Source organism: Protopterus annectens, chromosome 11.part0, assembly GCF_019279795.1.
Source record: "Protopterus annectens isolate FY-2018-M chromosome 11.part0, PAN1.0, whole genome shotgun sequence".
NCBI classification, from domain to species: domain Eukaryota; kingdom Metazoa; phylum Chordata; order Ceratodontiformes; family Protopteridae; genus Protopterus; species Protopterus annectens.
In genome coordinates, this window is record NC_056745.1 from 364,644,390 (window position 1) to 364,665,931 (window position 21,542).

A 21,542-nucleotide genomic window follows, 5' to 3' on the forward strand; every position below is an offset into this window, starting at 1 on the left:
CTACCTTATAGTCTGGGCAGACAGTGACATAACTAGTAAACTTGTGCCAGCCTTTCCCAGGTGTGTGTGTTTGTATATCAATCAAATCTCAAAGTGTGTGTGTGTGTGTGTGTGTGTGTGTGTGTGTGTGTGTGTGTGTGTGTGTGTGTGTGTGTGTGTGAGCTACTTGGGCAGGGATACAAAGCACTTATTGGACAGAGAGGGTACTGGATGTCTTAGCTTGGCCATTCAGCTGAGATCTTCACCCTATAGCTGTGCCAGTGGGGAGTCTTATTGGGGATCTGGAGAAAGAGGGAGAAACCAGCCCTAGACTGACTGTGATCTCTGTGTGCTCTTAAGGGAAATTGTACTTTTCTGTGTGTGTGTACTTGTCATCCTCCCAATGTGGACATCCCACACTGGTGCTAATTGGTGAGGACTGAGGCTCCTTGACTACTGGGCCAGTGCAGGGGTGTCACATATTAATTGTTTGGCAATGGTGGGATACCCACATCACATATTAATTGGTTGATAGTGGTGAGTTAGCCACATCACATATTAATTGCATGGCACTGGTCTAGATATTGAATTCCTGTAGCCTGTGTACAATGGTCACTTATGGTGTTTGAACTCTCAGTCGGCCACACAATGAACATTCAGAGTTCATATCACAATTGTTTTATTTTTTATTTTTTGTTAGCTTAGTTAGTCCTGTAGAGCAGGCAAGCATGTCAGCAGAGGAGTATGGCAAGCTGACAAGGACCCATTTGGGTGAGATGTGCCAGGCTAAAGGATTGGTGCATGCCAACCTGACTAAAGAATGCATGATTGCAGCTTTAGTCACAGCTGCATCAGAGAATAGCAACCGGGAGGAGAATCAGACTGGCAGTGGAGATGTGCAACTCAGAAAATGGACAGCTCAACCTTTCTACAGAGGACTTAAAAATCCATCTGGAGTTAAAGAGACTTGAGCTAGAGGCCAAGCATTTGGAAATAGAAGCAGCAGAGAAACTGAGATGGCTGGAGGCTGAGGAGAAAGAGAGGCAGAGGCAACATGAAAAGGAGATGCTGACTCTTCTCCAGAGTCATGGAGGTAATGGGGAAGGGAGTAACCAAACCCCAGAAGCAACAAAGGTCAGTAAACATCTTCAACAATTTACAGAGGGGGATAATTTTGATAGTTTCATTCATATGTTTGAGAGGGTATGTAAACAGTATAATGTTGACCAAGGGCTCTTGGTACGGTTCCTGACCCCCTTACTCCATGGTAACACTGTAATTGTTCTTTTCAAACTGTCTGATACCAACTGTTTAAATTATAATGTTGTAAAGAACTGTTTGCTAGAATTGTTTAAGTTAACACTTGAAGCTTATAGGAAAAAGTTTCATGAGCATAGACACAAGGCAGATGAAAGTGTGTGTGAATATGTTGCTGAACTAAGCACTTATTTTCATAGATGGGTGAGTGGATATCAGATCACAACTTTTGAAGGGCTGGCAAACACTTTAGTGAGGGAACAAGCCCTAAGCACTTTACCTGGGGACATGAGAATCAGGTTAGATGATAGACAATACACTACTGTAGATGAATTGGGGAATAAGAGAGACCTATACCTAGCAAGCAGGACATCACTGCACAGGAAAGGGATGCCCAGTGCTGCTCATGGGTCTAAGGAAACCCATGGTGGGCAGCCCAGACTGCCCCAAAAGAGTCATCCAGTAGAAGAGGAAGCCACTAGTCCATAACACATCAAGGACCAAGGGTTAAATGTTTTAAATGCAACCAGTGGGGGTATGTAGCATATAGATGTCCACAGAGGTAGGTAGGGAACAAAAGGTGGGAGAGCCAGTACGTGGGAATGACAAACTGCCAACAGTAGGTTGTCTCAAAACAATAAGGCTACCAAACTACCACAAGAGGTTATATCATATCTTAGTGAATGGAAAAGAGGCCATGGCTAAGAGATACACAGCTTCTGACCTAACCATTGTGAAGCCTGCAATGGTTACAGAGGAGCACTACTTGCATGGGCAGTCTAATCCAGTCAGAGCTTTAGGAAGGACCCCATTCCAAATAATTTTGGCTAGGGTTCACCTTGACTGGGAGGGAGGAATCGGAAGCAAGCAAGTAGGTGTGTTTGAGGATATCCCTGCAGATGTCCTGATAGGGAATGATTTTCATAATGCAGTACCATGTGTGCATGCAGTTACATGCAGTCAGGCCTGGAGACAAGCATGTAGGTCTGGTAGCCTGTGGGGAGATCTAGACAGACCGCACACTTGCACCCAGGACTGGTGAGGTGGTTACTTCAGGAAAGGAGCTACCCTGTAGCAGTGAAACTGAAGGTGAGCCACAGCTGCTTGTGGGTACTGATGTTCCCTTGGACAGAGTGACTGGAAGGACAGAAGTGAGTAGCAGTAGTACCCAGACTGACAGTGAGGCACCACTGTCAGAGGATACCAGACATCCTGTGGAAGGGGGGCTGGGAAGGGTTACAAAGTGAGAGTTGATACAGACTCAGATCTCAGATCCTACATTACAAGGCCTGAGGGAGGTAGCTAGTGAGGGACCTGATTCTGAAGATATGGGAAATCTGTATACTGGGACAAAGGGTTACTGTATAGAGGGTGGACCCCTGAGGGAGGGCTATAGGGTGAGAGAATACAGCAGTTGGCAGTGTGCAGAGCCTACCATCTGGCACTTCTAGTCATAGCCCACGATATTCACTTTGCAGGTCATATGGGCACAAAACATACAAAGAGATGTATTATGCAGAACTTCTATTGGCCTGGGACTTCCAGCAGTGCCAAAAGGTAGGCAAGGCAGCAGACAAAGTGAAAGCTCCTTTTATGCCTTTGCCTATGATTAAAGAGCCATTTCAGAGTGTAGCTATGGATAATGTGGGGCCTATGAGTACCCCATGTTCCACAGGGAAAAAGTATATCCTAGTGGTAGTAGATTATGCTACCAGATACCCTGAGGCAGTGGCTCTGTCCTCTATTGAGGCAGAGAAGGTGGCAAATGCTTTGTTAGAAATTTTCAGCACGGTAGGTTTTCCAAAAGAAATACTAACTGACAGAGGTGCCAATTTCATGTCAGACCAGCTGGCCAGTCTGTGAAAGTACTGTGGGGTGAAGTACCTAAAGACCACCCCCTACCATCCCCAGACTAATGGTCATGTTGAGAGGTTAAACTCAACTATCAAGCCTATGCTATGAGCATTTCCAGACCAGTTTAAGAGGGAGTGGGACAAATATTTTCCCCATCTGTTGTTTGCTTACAGAGAGGTTCCCCAAGAATCCACAGGTTTTTCACCCTTTGAGTTGCTAAATGGGCATAGGTTGAGGGGACCTCTAGATTTGATTTGAGATGAGTGAGAGGGTGAGTATGAATTCCACAAGGAGTCTGTTGTAGCATATGTCCTAAACCTCAGGGCAAGGCTCAGAGAACTCATGGGCTTACCCCAGGAGAACCTGGCAGAAGCCCAACAACAGAAAAAGGTCTTGTATAACAGGAATGCTCAAGCTAGAGAGTATACTGTAGGGCAGCAGGTAATGGTGCACATTCCTGTCAGACACAACAAGCTGCAGGCAGCTTGGGAGGGGGCCTACAAGGTGGTAAGGAAGGTCAGTAGTTTGATGGGACAGTGCAGCACAGTACTGGGGTCAGCAATGCCAAGGCAGCTGGAATCTCAAGACAGGGAATGGGGTAAGGTATTCTGAGATAGGCTGAATTATCTCAAGCAACGTTTCTCAATGTTCACTTGAAAAACTAGCTTGAGTTCTCATGGGGGGGGTGTGACAAACTGAAATGCTACCATCCCAGCTAGCTGGAATTTTGTAAATAATTATATGTCACTTGAAAATATTAAGATGATTTATATAAAAATGTGACACTGCCAGCCCAGCTATCTGAAATTTTGTAAATAATCATATGCCATTTGTAAATATTAATATGATCTATAGGCTTGTCTTACAAATGTAAGAGAACTATATGTTATGTGCATATTAAACTACTGGTGCAGAAGTTTGTGTTGAACTGTAGGTTAAGTACTGAGCTTCAAGAATGTAATCACAGTGTACCCTGTTGGAAAAGAGAAGAAATGTGTATAAACTATATACCTGTGCAGATGTGTGTTTTACTGGTAGAAGGTGGAACATACAGAGTTAACTTGCAAAACCTTTAGAAAATAAGTGGAAATTATTTTATGATTCTATTATCTCTGTTTCAGCTCGGAGCAGACACAATGTCTAGAGTTGGAGGTTTTCCTATTGTCTTGAAACAGAAATAACTACTAGGTTTCAAATGTAAAAGTGTTTAACTGTTTTACAACTTCCAGTTCTAGGCAAACTTCTGAGAGATATGTACCTCTGACACAGAGGTGCTAAATGCTAAGTTTCTGTTAGCCTGGGAACTGAAGGCAGGTGACAAAGAGTGATGTCATCCCAGCTAACCCAGCAGTAATATTTTGATATTAATTTATCTCAGAGAGTGAGTCTGTGCATTTTGTATTTGTCTTTGGACCTGAAAACATCCTCTCATCAGCACTTGCCTTGTTAATATTAAGTAACTAGATTACAGTGATATCTCTTAGATATAGCTAGGAATATAGTAAAGATTAGTTTAGATGTTTTCTATATTTATTTGAGACTGTCCTGAAATGTTGTTTTAAAATATTTCCTGTGATTCTGAACTCTGTAGTCACTGTTCTGGGTTATTGAATATTGTCTTGTTCTTTTATTATTTATTATTAAATATATTTAAAGCTTTTAATTGTGGCTGATTTGTTTAGAAATATTTAAGCTCTTAGAGTACTTGCATATGTATTTGGTGACACTGTACAGGCCACTCCTAAATAGCATTGGCCTTGGTCACACTTACCATTTGGATAATAGTAACATTACACAGTAAGATTGGGTACCCTTTGGTAAGGGCCTTATAGTAGCTAATAAGTAAGGGTGGCTGGTGGCAGCTGGTACTACCTTATAGTCTGGGCAGACAGGGACATAGCTAGTAAACTGATGCCAGTCTTTCCCAGGTGTGTGTGTGTGTTTGTATATCAATCAAATCTCAAAGTGTGTGTGTGTTAGCTACTTGTGCAGGGACATGAAGCACTGGTTGGACAGAGAGGGTGCTGAAAGTCTTAGCTTGGCCACTCAGCTGAGATCTTAACCCTATAGCTGTGCCAGTGGGGAGGAGTCTTATTGGGGATCTGGAGAAAGAGGGAGAAACCAGCCCCAGACTGACTATGATCTCTGTGTGCTCTTAAGGGAAATTGTACTTTACTGTGTGTGTACTTGTCATCCTTCCAGTGTGGACGTTCCTCACTGGTGCTAGTGGTGAGGATTGAGGCTTCTTGATTACTGGGCCAGTGCAGGGGCATCACAGTATCTAAGGGAAAATTTGTTGAATTTAACTGCACAGAAGTGCGCGGTGATGTACAATGTGCAAACATGCTCAAATGCAGGTCCTAAATACCAGAAGCTAAAAACTTGAAACTCATCAGCGAACAGGAACTCCCTTAGAAACTTCCTAAGCACCTTGGTCTTTGATCTAAGTCTCGATGGTTTGAAGAGGTTGTTGTCCATTCTGGTTTAGAGAAAGATACCCTCTGTAGCAGTTCCAAACCAAATTTAAACAGAACTGAAAAGAAGATACCAAACAATGTTGGAGCCAGTACACACCCCTGCTTTACTCCACTGAGAATTTTGAAAGGTTTGGATGTGGATCCATTGTACATGATGGTCCCTTTCATCCCTTTAGGGAAGGCCCTGATAATGCTAAGCAGCATTACAGGACAGCCAATCTTTGCCAGAATTGCAAACAGACCTTTCCTACTGATGAAGTCGAATGCCTTGGTCAGATCAATGAAAGCAATGTACAGAGGTTTGTTCTGCTCCCTGCACTTTTCTTATAGTTGCATAACAGAGAAAACCATGTCCATAGTACACCATCCAACTATGAACCCACACTAAGACTTGGGGTAAACTCTCTCTGCAAGAACGAGGAGTCTCTTCAGGACAACACATGCAAATAGCTTCCCCATGGTACATAGAAGGGAGAGTCTGGAATAGCTGTTACAATCACTTTTGACACCTTTATTCTTATAGATAGTGACTAGGTTAGTATCCCTCATATCTTGCAGTACACTACCTTCTCTCCAGCTTTGGCAAAGTATTGCATGCAGCTCTGAGAGTAGGGTACTGCTGGTCCATTTAAGGATTTCTGAGGGAATACTATATTTCCTTGTGGCTTTTCCCAAAGAAAGTGGTTTTAGTGCATCATTGAGTTCCTCCAAGGTGGGCTCAGCTTTGAGTTCAGCCATAGTTGGCAGAGACTTGATGGCATTCAGGGATCTCTCCATAACTATGGCCTCCCTAGCATACAGTTGTGAGTAGTGTTCCACCCAGTGTGAAATCTGCTTGCTTCTGCTCTTCAAGACCTCGCCTGTGTCCAACTTAAGTGGGGTGAACTTCCTTTGTAATTTGATGGGCCAATGGCTTGCTTGATCCCATCGTACATTCCTTGCATGTTATCAATGTCTGTGGCCTCCTGAATCTTGAAGCAAAGTTGGAGCCAATAACCATTTTCACACCACCTACCTGCTGCACTTGACTCTGAGCACACCAGAGTCCCTGCAAGTTCTCCTCATTGGGGCAAGGACCTGCATGAAGCAAGATCCTGTCTCTTTTTCTCAATCAGGTGTATCAGCACATCAGTGTAGGCTTCAAATCAATCAGCACACTTGACTATCTTCTTCCAAAAGATAGATATTGCAGTGTTACAGATAGCAACCCATCATTTTTCCCACCTCTTGTTGGTGTCATTGTCATCCAGACAGGGAAAAGCCTCTTCAAGTGCTTGAACAAAGTTGTGTACTTTTGAAGGGTCATGAGTCTTTCCTATGTCATTGCATGGCCTCCGTTCCTTTTTAGAGGGAAAGAACCTTTGCTCCTGGATGTTCACCTTACTACACATGAGCAAGTGGTTGGTATCACAGTCTATGCTGTGGTAACTGCATGGTATCCTGACACCACCTAAACTGCTGCATTGGATGAGGATAAGATCAAGTTGATGCCAATGTTTCGATCTTGGGTGCCTCCATGAAACCTTTTGCTGAGGCTTGACATTAAGGAAGATGTTTGTTATGCAGAGGTCATATTGGGAACAAAGTTCAAGGAAATGCTGTCTGTTTTCATTCCTCTTTCTTCTTCCAAAGTGTCCTAAACAAGATAGACAGCTGTGATGGTCATTGTCAACTCAGGCATTAAATTCACCAAGAATGAATAATGGTTCATGGGAAGGAACCTCACTGATGGCAGCACAAAGTTCATAACAGAATTTGTCCTTGACTGCCTGGGTTGAAGTTAAAGTAGCAGCATAGACGTTCAAGATGTTGACCATGGCCACTGGTATTTGTGGCTGAATTTTCAACAGTCTCTCATTTCCCATATTTTGTGGTATGACTAAGACAATGAGGTTATTTCTGATTGTGAAATCAAGGCCATGTTACCCAGTCTCTTCTGGAAACTTCCTGCACCAGAAAAAAGGGAAGTCCTTCTCCCTGAGACATCCAATAGATGACAGCCTTCTTTCCTGGACAGCCACAATGTCCATCTGCAATATGATCAGATTGTTGTTTATGACAGCTGTCTTCTAAGCCTCACTGATGTTTTATAGATCTTCTGTAAGACCAGGAGTCATCATCCTTACATTCCATCTGCCTAGCCTAAAGGCTGGTTTATTTTCTTAATTTTTCCTTCTTCCAGGTGTATGATTAATGATCCACTTGTTAGGGGTTTCCTAAGACCCACACACCCAGTGAAGCAAGTGAACTATGGCAAGGCACCACTTATCTGACTGGGGGCTGCCGAGCTTAATTGAGGGTGGTAGCTGCCCAATGAGATCAAAGGGAGAGATGAGATCAAAGGATCTCTCCCACCATTGAAAGCAGTCCCTTGGTGCGTCTCTCTACTCCAATTGAGTACACTGACTTATTACCAGCAACTGTTACTTCAAGTGTTGTGTCACCATTCACATAGCAAAGCTGGAGTGTCTTCTCCAGGGTGCATGCCTTGGCAAGTGAGTTTGCCCAGTAGCAAGTTCTCCTCTCCATGCCACTGATGTAATCCAAGGAGAAAGGCAAGGCCAGTATAACTTGGCATCAGTGTAATCGCAAGAGCTGCCAGAGTGAGGTCGAGTATAGCCTCAAACTGCCTTAGAGGCTCCACCTCTGGACTTTTCCTTCTGGTTGGGTTTACTTCCAAAGCCTTCTCCATGACTAGGCATTGCTGCAAGGCAGTGGGGGTTTTAAATCAAAGTTTACCTTCTCCTAGGTGGGTTGCCTTCCCAGGCTGATGATTCTCACCTATCCAAAGCAACTGGTTTTAAGATGCCAGTCACCTGCCTTTGTCCCTTCTCATGTTAGTACAAACAGTTTCACTGGACTTAGAAACTAAGCCACACATAGGTTCATAGGTTCATACTAGGCTATCTGCCCTAGGGCATTTATAAGCCTAGCCAGAGTGTGTTTGGCTTTTGCCACCCATTGTAAATTAATTTTGCTATGCCCTTTTTCAAGGTTAGTATACTGTGCCTCTGTCTAACAGTGACACAGAAGTGATACTCAGGGTAAACCTACGATCTCCCATCCACTCATCAAGATTCCTCTTGAAGAGAGTCAATGAGGGACTCTGCCTAACTTGGACTGGGATTTTATTCCAGAGTGAAGGGAGCCTCTGGGTTATGAATCTGTCCCTCCAGCATGTCCTATTTATTTCAGTGCTGAGGTTCAAGTCTCTCAAGTGCATGGCTCGATGGGATTTGGACTTTCTGAGGTGCAGCATGTCCATTAATTCCGGGTTGGACATGGCTTTATACGTCAGGCACAGATCACCTCTGAGCAGGCGGTATGCCACTGAGTAGAGCTGGAGTTTCTTTAACCGGGCAGCATATGGCATCTGTTTGAGCCCTTTGATCCTCTTGGTGAAGTACTTTTGGGGTCTTTCCAGTTGCTGCAGGTGTCTGGTAAGGTACACCCCAAAAGGGGCAATGTACTCAATTATGGGCCTGATGAGGGATGAGTAAAGTGGCACAATGACCTTCCCTGATCTAGATGTGAATCCCTTCATGATTAGGTGGGCTATATAAAATGTTTTTCTAACCACTTTGGCCACGTGGTTGTCAAATGAGAGATTGCTATCAACTTGGGTCCCCAGGTCCCTAATTACTTCTTCTGCACTTAATGGATTACCACCTATGTGGTAATTTGTGGGCACTTTGTTTTTGCCAAAGGGGATGGCATACACTTTTTGGCATTTAGCTTGAGGCCATGGCTCTGGCACCAGTTGTCTGTTTCTATGAGGCCCTTTTGGAGGATGCTTGTGTCGGCTGGAGAGTCGATTATGGCGCCCAGTTTGCAGTCATCTGTGAACTTGGTCAGCCACAGTCCTTCCATGTTGGCCTGTACCTCCGAGAAATATATACCGAACAAGAGAGGTCCCAGGACTGAGCCTTGTGGGATGCCACTTGTAACTGGTTTGGAGTTTGACATGGCTCCAGCAATTCTAACCATGTGGGTTCTGTCCTTGAGCCAGTTTGCAACCCATCTAGTGACATAGGGATTTATATTTAAGCTGGTGAGCTTATCTATAATGCCCAAGTGGGGTATTGTATCGAAGGCTTTTGCGAGGTCCAGGTAGGCTGTGTGGACCACCTTCACCTCGTCAATGGCCTTGGTGACTGTTTCAAAGAAACTGACCAGGTTTAAGAGGCAGGATCTGCCCTTAACAAAGCCGAACTGGGTAGGATCCAGTGACTGTAGGTCCCCAATATCTTTATTTATGAGGTCCATGATGATCCTTTCCATAGCTTTGCAGACCAAGCTAGTCAGGCTTATGGGGCGATAGTTTCCAGGATCTGTTGAGGCACCACCTTTGTGGAGAGGGACCACTGTTGCTGTACGCCAGTCTTTGGGTACGTATCCTGTAGTAAGGCTGAGATTGAACAGTAGTTTTATGTTTGGGTTTAGCTCTTCTTGGAGTTCATGTAGGATGCAGCCCGGGACACCATCTGGTCCCATTGATGCTGTGTTTTTTGCTTTGGAGAGGGCGGCTCTTACCTGAGTATCTGAGATGTCAGGGGGGAAGCACTCTGCTGGGATAGATATTTGCCCTTTTGGTGGGGAGGGGGGGAGAAGTTTGCGCTGAACCTGTCAGCTAGGATGTTGGTAATGTCTGTGGGTTTGGTGTATTTTTTGTCATTTTGGACTAATTCTGAGCATATCTGTGAATTCCCACCCAGGTTCCTAACATAACTAAAGAAAGCTTTGTGATTATCCTTAGTGTCCTGTGCAATTTTTCTCTCGAAGCTGGCCTTAGATAATTTTATGAGTGCCCGTAGTTTTTTTGCTAATACTGATCAGAGATGCCTTCCCTTTTTGGGATTTTGCTCTATCATGTAGTAGCTTCCTCCTTCTATTGTATAGTTTGTTTATGGCTGGGGTCCACCAGACAGGACGTCTGTCTTTGGAGGATTGGGTCTTGGTTTTATTTGGGATTGCATGATCCATGCATTCCTGAAGGTGTTCATAGAATGCGTTTATAAAGGATTCTGTGGTCTGGGCCGTATTTTCCACAGGCCCGGGGGCTTTGAAGGATTCCACCTCGGTTTTGAGGAGTGTGAAATTTGCTTTAGAGAAGTTTTTTACTGTGGTTTTCTGGGTAGGGTGTGGGGTCGGGATGTGAATATCCAGTGAGATTAGTTTATGGTCTGATCTTACCAGTGAGGGATACACTTCTGGTCTGGAGAATAGAGTCCCCATGTTGGTGAAGATCAGGTCCAGTATGTTTTCCCCTCTTGTGCAAGTGGTAACAAGTTGTTCCATAGCATTTGAGTTTATAAATTCTAGGAACCTTTGGGCTAGGGTGTTGGAGCTAGAGCAATGCTCCCAGTCTATGTTTGGGTAGTTGAAGTCACCCAATATAATGGTGTTTGGAAAGACCTTCATATTTTCCAGTGTTCTCAGGAAGGCCGAGTGGGGTTCCTGGGTTTGGGAGGGTGGTCTGTAGCAGGCTATAAACTGGAAGGCAGTTTTACCCACTGTTAGTTGCACATGGATAGTCTCTGATGCTTCGTGCTGTGCCACCAACCTGGAGGTGTGGGTATCTGACGAATATTGATACTCCCCCTCCTTTTGTGGTTCGGTCCAAGTTTTGGAGCTGAAAAGCATGGTATGAGGTATAACCTGGTAGTGCTGGGGTGCTCTTGGGAGCCTTGAACCAGGTTTCTGTTACTGCACAGATATCGATGTTCTCCATGCTAAGGAGAGTTTCGAGTGCGTGCATCTTGAGGTTTAGAATTCTGGCGTTGAGTAGCATTACTCTTAGTTTCTTATCCCTTGTGATACCTATGGAGGTGGGTTTGTCTTTTGAGCCTTGCCTAAAAAAGGCACTATGGGGGTAGCAAGAGCCTTTGCCAATATCTGAAAGCCCAGGGGTGACAGGTGTAAGCCGTCCCTAGTGAACCATCGTGGCTTGTCGAGCATGTCATCCCAGGCTGACAGGCATTGGATCCCCTTTGAATGACACCAATACTTAAGCCAGTTGTTGAAATTGATCATCTTGTCTTCATATTGTGGCATCATTCTTGGTGAGGGTAAGATGCTACTCAAGGTCAGGGTCATACTGGCCTGGGGTACATGCTCAGAGATCTCCTCTATGTCTCTTTTCATGTAGTCCAGGGAGGTACGTCTCAGGTCATTTACACCAGCATGGACAATGACTGAGTCATATTTGTACTTGCCTTGGAATGACCTGAGTGCTTGTGTTATGCTGGACTTGCATTGTCAGATGCTATTAGAGATGCAGGCCATGGGAGAATTTTATAGACAGTGGAAGCTTATCCCCACTACCACTCCTGGCTATGACAATCTTTGAAACCGGGCACATTATAGATACCCAAGAACTGTGTAAGTGCCAACACAAACCTCAGGCTGTAGTAAAAGCTCCACAACCACAAAATGATTCACAGCTAAGATCTTTCTGGAGTTAATGAGTTATTACAGAAGTTTTTGCAAAATCTGGCAACTAAATTGCATCATGTAAATGAGTTAATCACATGCTGGTAGGCCACGTTGCTTCGCTAGGGACGGCTTGCACCTGTCACCACTGGGCTTTCGGATATTGGCAAAGTCTCTTGCCACCCACATAGTGCCTTTTTTAGGCAAGGCTCGAAAGTCAAACACACCCCCATAGACAGCACAAGGAACAAGAAACTAAGGGTAATGCTGCTTAACGCCAGAAGTCTTAACCTCAAGATGCACGCACTCGACGCTCTCCTCAGTATGGAGAACATTGATATCTGTGCAGTGACAGAAACCTGGTTCAAGGCTCCAGAGAGCACCCCAGCACTACCAGGCTATACCTCATATCATGCTTTTCGACCCCAAAACCCGGACTGAACCACAAAAGGAGGGGGAGTTTCCATATTTATCAAGGATATCCACACCTCCAGGTTAGTGGCATTGCACGAAGTATCGGAGACCATCCATGTGCAACTAACAGTGGGCAAGAATGCTTTTCAGTTTATAGCATCCTACAGACCACCCTCTCAAAGTCAGGAATCCCACTCAGCTTTCCTGAAAACATTGGAGAACATGAAGATCTCCCCAAACACCATTATATTGGGTGACTTCAACTACCCAAACATTGACTGGGAGCACTACTCAAGCCCCAGCACCTTAGCCCAAAGGTTCCTGGAAATTATACACTCAAATGCTATGGAACAACTAGTCACCACTCCCACAAGTGGGGACAACATACTAGACCTGATCATTACCAACATGGGGACTCTATGCTCCACACCAGAAGTATATCCCTCATTGGTAAGATCAGACCATAAATTAATTTCACTGGATGTCCACATCCCGACCCCACCCCCAGCCCAGAAAACCACAGTGAAAAACTTCTCAAAAGTGAACTTCTCACTTCTCAAAATCGAAGTGGAATCCTTCAAGGCCCCAGGGCCAGTGGAAACTATGGCCCAAACTGCAGAATTCTATATAAACGCATTCTACGGACATCTCCAGGAATGCATGGATCATGCTATCCCAAACAAAACCAAGACCCAATCATCCAAAGGCAGGTGTCCAGTCTGGTGGACCCCTGCCATAAATAAACTGTACAACAGAAGGAGGAAGCTACTACATGATAGAGCAAAATCCCTAATAGGGAAGGCATCTCTGATCAGTACTAGCAAAAAATTACGATCCCTCATAAAATCCTCCAAGACCAGCTTTGAGAGAAAAATTGCACAGGACACCAAAGACAATCATAAGGCTTTTTTCAGTTATGTTAGGAACCTGGGATGCAACTCCCAGACTTGTTCTGAGTTGATTCTAAATGACAAAAAGTACACTGAACCCACAGACATCGCCAATATCCTGGCAGACAGGTTCAGTGCAAACTTCTCCACCCCCTCCCCCAAAAGAGCAAGTATCTATCCCGGCAGAGGGCTGCCTCCCAAACATCTCTGATGCTCAGGTGAAGGCTGCCCTCTCCAAAGCAAAAAACACTGCTTCCATGGGACCAGATGGCGTTCCAGGTTGTGTCCTACATGAACTCCAAGAGGAACTAATCCCTCAAATAAAACAGCTATACAATCTCAGCCTCACTACAGGATATGTGCCCACAGAATGGCATACAGCAACAGTGGTCCCACTCCACAAAGGTGGAGCCTCTATGGACCCTGGAAACTATCGCCCCATAAGCCTGACTAGCTTAGTCTGCAAGGCTATGGAGAGGATCATCATGGAGCTCATAAACAAAGACATTGGGGACCTACAGACACTAGATCCTACCCAGTTCGGCTTTGTCAAGGGCAGATCCTGCCTTTTGAACCTGGTTGACTTCTTTGAAACAGTCACCAAAGCCATAGATGAAGGGAAGGTAGTCCACACAGCCTATCTGGACCTTGCAAAGGCATTTGACACAATACCCCACTCGGGCATCATAGATAAGCTATCCAGCTTAAATATAAACCCTTATGTCACAAGATGGGTCACAAACTGGCTCAAAGACAGAACCCACAGAGTGAGAGTTGCTGGAGCCATGTCAGACTCGAAACCGGTCACAAGTGGCGTCCCACAGGGTTCTGTCCTGGGACCACTCTTGTTCGGTATATACTTTTCCAAGGTACAGGCAAACGTGGAAGGACTATGGCTCACCAAGTTTGCAGATGACTGCAAACTGGGCACCATAATCGACTCTCCAGCTGACACAAACATCCTTCAAAAAGGTCTCACAGAGACAGATAACTGGTGCCAGCGCCATGGTTTTAAGCTAAATGCCAAAAAATGTATATTCATACCCTTTGGCAAAAACAATGTGCCCACAAATTACCACATAGGCGGAAACCCATTAAGTACAGAGAAAGTTATTAGGGACCTGGGGACCCAAGTTGATAGCAATCTCTCCTTTGAAAACCACATTGCCAAAGTGGTTAGAAAGACCTTCTACATAGCCCACCTCATCACGAAGGGTTTCACATCTAGATTAAGAGAGGTAATCGTGCCCCTTTATTCATCCCTCATCAGGCCCATCATAGAATACAATGCCCCTTTTGGGATGTACCTTACCCGACACCTGCAGCAATTAGAGAGACCCCAAAAGTATCTCACCAAGAGGATCAAGGGTCTCAAACAGATGCCATATGCAGCTTGGTTAAAAAAACTCCAGCTCTACTCAGTTGCATACCGCCTACTTCGAGGCGATCTATGCCTGACATACAAAGCTATGTCAAATCCAGAATTAATGGACATGCTCCACCTCAGTAAATCTAAATCCCTTAGAGCCACACGCTCGAGGGACTTGAACCTCAGCACAGAAATAAATAGAACTTGCTGGAGGGACAGGTTCATAACCCAGAGGCTCCCTTCGCTCTGGAATAGAATTCCAGTTCATGTGAGGCAGAGCACCTCACTGAATCTCTTCAAGAAGAATCTCGATAGGTGGATGGGGGATCGTAGGTTTGTCCCAGGGATTACTCCCGTGTCACTATTAGACAGAGGCACAGTAAACTAAACCTTAAAAAGGGCACAGTATACTCAAATCAAGGGGTGGCGTAAGCCATACAGAATCGGGCTAGGCTTATAATTGCCCCAGGGCAGATAGCCTAGTATGAACCTATGAACCTATGAACCTATGAACCATGGAAGTAGACTAAAGAATGTGAATATTCATTCTGTGAGGCAGGCAACAAGGCTGGTCATGACTCATACAGTCATGATGCATTATAATCCACTGCTCCAAGTGCAACTGGTTTGTAATGCATCTTCATGTGGTACTGGAGCAGTAATAGCACATGTTATGGAAGAAAGCAATAACAGGCATAAAACATTTGCTTCATATTCCCTCTCCACCGCTGAGATAAATTATACCAGACTGACTGAGAGGCATTAAGTCTGTGTGGGGTGCCAAGAGGTTCAACCAAGTACCTATCTGGTAGGAAAAAGTATGCTTGTTACAAACCACCAACCACTGATCTCAATTTTTAGCCAACAATGGGACTGTTGCCATAGCACCCCCTTGGCTGCAATGATGGGCTTTGTTTTTGAGTGGACATCAGCACAAGACTGAGTACAAATGTACTTCATGTCATGCAGATACCAAAGTTTTGCCTTACTTACCACTGGGGACTGTAATTAAGTGGCATCAGGATGTGGAAAGCACTGGATATGTTCTCCTTCAGTCAGATTGTGAGCCTGCTGGTTACAGCAGACATAATATAAACAGAAATCAGACTTGACAAAATATTACCCGCACTTTGACATAAAATGACTGGACAGCCAAATGCAAACTGCTGTTGACTGACTATTATCCAAGAAAGGATGAACTTACCTTGAATGCTGGCTGTGTGATGTTGAAGTTAGTGTCCTATTATTCCCACTGCATTACAACGTAAGAGTGTGAGAAGAACATGATCAAAGTCATCTTCCAGTGATGAAAGTGGAACCTCTGCATAGAAGTTATACCTAGTGGCAAAGGAAAGAATGACTAAAATACAGAGCAGTTCATAGTGAAATGCATTGGCTGCCAGCTGGTCAACAATGAACCATAATGTGCACTGTTGCACCCATAGCAATGGCCTCCATCACCCTAGCAGAAGTTGCATGTTGATTTTGCTGGGGCATTTATAGGGGCAACATTTTTGGATGATAGTCGATGCATGTTCTTAATGGTTAAACATCTTTACAATGTGCTCTGCTATTTTCATAACTAAAAGAAAAAAATAGGGATGTAGCATTTTATCAGTAAACAGATTATGTGATCACCCATAGGTTTATAGATTCATAGCTGTTTACTAGGCTAATGACTGCAAGGGTCTTTTTAAGCCTAGCCATGCATCTCAAATCTCTGACAAGTTCTGGTACCCTTGATCAGTGCAAGCAGGGGACTGGAAGATGAAACATTTACAAGCAGGGGCCTGGGAGATGAACCATTTACAAGTTGCGTGTGTCCAGTTGAGACATGGGTGCCAAACCAGGGATGAATTTCCTGTTCCCTATCCAACTGTCCAAGTTGCACTTCAGTTGGGTTAGGCAGAAATTCTACTTCACATAGAAGGGAACCTGTTCCAGAGATGGGGTAGTTTCTGGATACATACCTGTCTCTCCAGCAGGTCCTATGTATATCACTGGCAAGATTTAAGCCTTTAGAATGAGTAATTCTGGAGCTGTTTGTTTTGTGGATATACTGGCGGTCCATCAGAGTGGGGTCTGACAATGCCCTGTATGCCAGGCATAGATCTCCCCTCAACAGCCTGTAGGAGACAGAATATGGGGATAAGGCCTTGAGGCAGTCTGCATAGGACATTTAGTGAGGAACCTCTGTGGACATTCCAGTTGTTGGATATGCCTGGTTAGGTACATACCAAAGGGGAAATTGTACTCAATGATAGCTCTGATGCATGCCGAATACACAGGAACAATGACTTCCTTGGATCTAGATGCCATACCATTGTTTATAAGTTGTGCAACATAGAGTTAATTCCTCACTACCTTAGACATGGGATGGTCAAAGGATAGATTTCCCACTATGTGTTTCCATAAGTCCCTGACTACTGGGTGAACTCTAAGGGGTGTGTTGTCAATATGAAAGTTATCAGGGGTGGATAACTTCCCAAAGGGTATGATCAGGCATTTCTTGACATTTAGTTTTACTCCATGGCTCTGACACCAGTTGTTTGTCTGTGTCAGCCCTTCCTGGAGAACATTTATGTCAGTGGGGGATTCAATGACAGCTCCTAATTTGCAATTATCTGCAAATTTCGTCAGCCAGAGATCATTGACATTGGTCTTGACTTCAGAGAAGTGCATTCTAAAATGAAGCAGTTCAAGGACCAATCTCTGAGGGACTCCACTTGTGACTGGCCTCTTTGTAGAGGTGAACTCCCCAGTTCTAAATTCTTGGGTCCTGTATGTGAGCCAGTTGGCTATCACCGGCTGACATACGGGTTTATACGTAACCACTTGAGTTTGTCAACAATGTCCGAGTCAGGTATTGTGCCTTGGGCAGGTCACGGTAGACAGTGTGAACCATTTTACCCTCATCCATTGTTTTGGTGACCTTCACAAAGAAGTCCACCAGGTTGAGTAGGCATGATCTGCCTGTGACAAAACCAAACTGGGTTGGGCCCAGTGTCTGGAGGTTTATATATCATTATTGATCATTTCCATGGCTTTGCATATAAGACTAGTGAGACTTATGGGGCTACAGTTTCCAGGGTCTGTAGATGGCCCACCTTTGTGAAGAAGGATGACTGTTGCTGTTCTCCATTCATGAAGCAAGAAGTCTGTTTAGAGTCTACAGTTAAATATCAGTACCAGAGGGTCTGATAGGTCATGTTTCATGCTATTACATCTTGAGATACTGTCTGGGCCCACTGATGCAGTGTTCTTGGCCTTAGAGAGAGCATTAAGGACATGTTCACTAGTGATAGCAGGGGAAGTTACATTTGATGGTATTTCCTGAGGGAAGGTTGAGAGGGAGAGAGGGGTAAAGTTGGAGAAGAATTTATTGGCCAGTAGGTTTACTATATCTTCTGGCTCAGTATAGGTGGCTCCATTTACAATGATCTCTGCACACAATTGTGTATTGCCTTTGAAGTTGTGAACAACTAAAGAATGCTTTGCGGTTGTCCTTGGCCCGGGAGGCCAGTCTAGCTTTGGTAGACTTTATTTGTCATCTGAGTTGTTTATTTAGTTTGATGAGAGTACTTTTATCCTGATGGCACCTCTTAATTTTTGCCATGATTTTCTTCCTTCTGTTATACAGCCTACTGATTTTGTGATTCCACCAGGGTGGCTTGTTTTTTTCAGTTAGTTCTGTACTTCTTCCTAGTGGGTACAGCTGCCTCCATACAGCTATTAACATGTTTGTATAGGGTTTCTGTGAACTGTTCTGCATAGGCAGCAGTGCTCTCAGGGTTAATGGGTGTTTGAAATTTTGCCAGGATATCACTTAATAGCAGGAAGTTAGTTAGTTCCTGAATTTTCCAGGGTTAGCTGGAGGTCCAGGTTTTATTTTTACTTCAAAGGAGATCACTTTGTGGTCTCAACTTACCAGGGAAGACATTTCACTAGGAAGTGTGCAGCATTCTCCCATATTAGTAAGAACCAGATCCAGTATGGTTGCACCCCTGGTTGGTGTATCGGCAATCTGGTCCAGGGAGTTTGTGTTTACAAAATCCAAAAATCTCTGTGCCTGCAAATTTGGTGTCATATAGGATTCCCTGTTAATAGTAGGGCAATTAAAGTCGCTCATGAATATGGTATTGGGTTTGATGGTGAGTGTTTCCAATAAGTTTAAATACATGGCATGGGTTTCCTAGGTCACAGAGTGGGAACTATAGCTTGTAAGGAAGTGCATTGCATTTTTGTGTATGGTGATCTGAACATGGAGCAGCTCAAGTGCATTGCCCTCTTTGATCAGCCTTGAGGTATATTTATCTTTGATGTAAATCAAGACACCTCCACCTTTAGTCCCTGCCTGTGTAGTAGCCGGTCTAAATGTGTGGAAGGCATTACAACCTTGTACTGTCAGTGCGGCTTTAAACCATGTCTCAGTGATCCCATAGACATCAGCATTCTCTAAGGTGAACAGAGTTTCTATGGAGTGGAGTTTTTTGTTTAGACTCCTAGCATTGAGCAGTATTAACTTTCAATTTTCTTGGTTTTGATTTATGTCGGAAGTACTTTCAGTTTGACATTGCCTAAAAAAGCACTATTGCGGAAGGCAGTGTCTTAGCTAATATCCAAAAGCCTAGAGGGGAGAGGTGCAGACCATCCCTGGCAAAGCAGCATGGTCTGTTGACCATCTCCTTCCATGCTGACAAATACTGCACCCACCTAGAATGACACCAGAAACTAAGCTAATTATTAAAGTCAGTTGTCTTTTGTTTATATTGTGGCATCATCCTTGGAAAAGGTAAAATGCTGCTCAATGCTAGGCCTATACCAGCCTGGGACATAAATTCCAAGAGCTCCATGATGTCTCTCTTCATATAGTCTAGGGAGGTACGTCTCTGGTCATTTACATCCACATGGACCGTGACTGACTCATACCGGTGCTTGTGGTCCAATAAACTGAGCGCATGTGTAATGCAATGGATCCTAGCCCCTGATAAACAATTGACTGTGACTTTCTCCTTACTCAGCGTGGTAAGAGGGACATCAGTGTGTGTCTCATGATGAAGTCTCCAATGACTAGAATGTTGGATTGTGTGGTGGCTTGCCTTATGGGCTTAGAAGTAGGGGCTCCATGAGTTGTGGCTGTATGTGTTGATGTGGGTGTTGATTTCAAAGAGCACATTCATTTCTGCTGAGGGTGTTTGTTATGTGTACTTCATCTAGAAGGTCTTTGGGGTTTAGGAAGGTTACATTTAAGTGCCTCAGCATATGTGGGCCTATGTGTCTGCTTTGAACTGTGTGTGATGGGTGCAGCGTGTGTACTACTGACAACCTGATTGACATTAGGATTGCTTTTATGTGAGAGCTTTGCCCCCAGTGACATTGTGTAAATACAGCTCTCATATACCATATCAGTTTGTTTGAGAATTAACTGGTTGTCAGTAAACATGAGGCAATTTCTACAGTAATGGAGACAGTGGGAATGTTCATATCTGTATCAACAGACCCTTTTTTTTAAATAGACAGTTGGAGTGAAAGTATAAAGCAATGTCAGGAGTATCCCATTTGCAACTCTAGGGACAGCACTTGTTATTGCAAATTAGTTGTCCTTTTTACAACAAGGTACTGTTGAAATTTCAGTTGTGCTTTTACAGGAAAAATGTCACTCAAGGTGTCTGTCTCTACAGGGCACTGACAAACATTTGAGGGGAAACTAATAAGTAGAGCATAAAAATGTTAGGATGAATATTCTAAAGTTAAATACAAATCAAGCAGTACCTAGTAAAAACAAAGAATTAGCTTGTCAAGAATGATGAAAAGCGGCAAGTCACATGAATGGCTACTGCCTGGCTATTACTAGTGCTGGTCTCACCACAGCTTCAATCTGCTGGGAGATAATGCTCATTTGCTTCTTCTTTCACCAGATGCAAAATATTAGCATCAATCCCAAGATGAGAATCAGGCCACAACCTGTTTGGTGATCCAAGTCTTGTCCCAGATGATGCAAGAGTCTGTAGGCCTGTTGTAAACTTTTCCTGGTAGATGCCTTGAATAGCAAACCACACCACTCGGGAACATCAAGTACAGACACTCACAGCTCAACCAGAAACAATCAAGAATCCATGCACTCTGCTCCTTCTCTCACTAGGAGTAGAATTTAAGCACAAATTCCAAGCTTCCTGTGAAGCAGTTATTAGGCTTTCCAATGCTTAGCAGTTTTCAGGAAATAATGTATCTGTGCTCCTTCTTTTACCAGGAGAAAACAAAAGCACTAATTCCAAGATGACTTCTGAGAGGCAGAATGTGGGTTCTGCAATAATTGGTGGTCTTACAATAGATGTTGCAGATTTGAAAGTAAGATGTGAAATATGGGTTATTATCCTAAGCACTGCAGTGGGCACTAAACAGTTAGATATGAAAAGGGGGTAACTTAAGTTTTAGCTGTCTAAATGGAGAGCCACTAATTTTAAAAGAACAAGACAGATAGAAAGGGGATAGGTACTTTGTATTCTGGTACTATAGAATACAGCGGGATGGTCAATAAATTTAAATAGTTGAAGGGGAGTGATTTTACAAAATGATGATTTTGCACTTACTCACAACAGCCAAAGAAAGGGAAGAGAAAAGGAGATATGTGGTCAAATTAACATAAGGGCCATACAACTAAAAAGACAGTTGTATTTAAGAACACAACAGCATCAAGGAAGGAGGGTGGAAAAAAATTCTGTGTGACTCACAAAAGACTCTCCTTGCTACTTTCAATATGCAATTAAAAGCAGAATGCAAGTAAAACACTCTGTAAAGAAAACAAATCACAGTATACAAAATAGAAGAAGGCACTGAAGTAATACAAAATACAAGAAAGCAAACTAACCT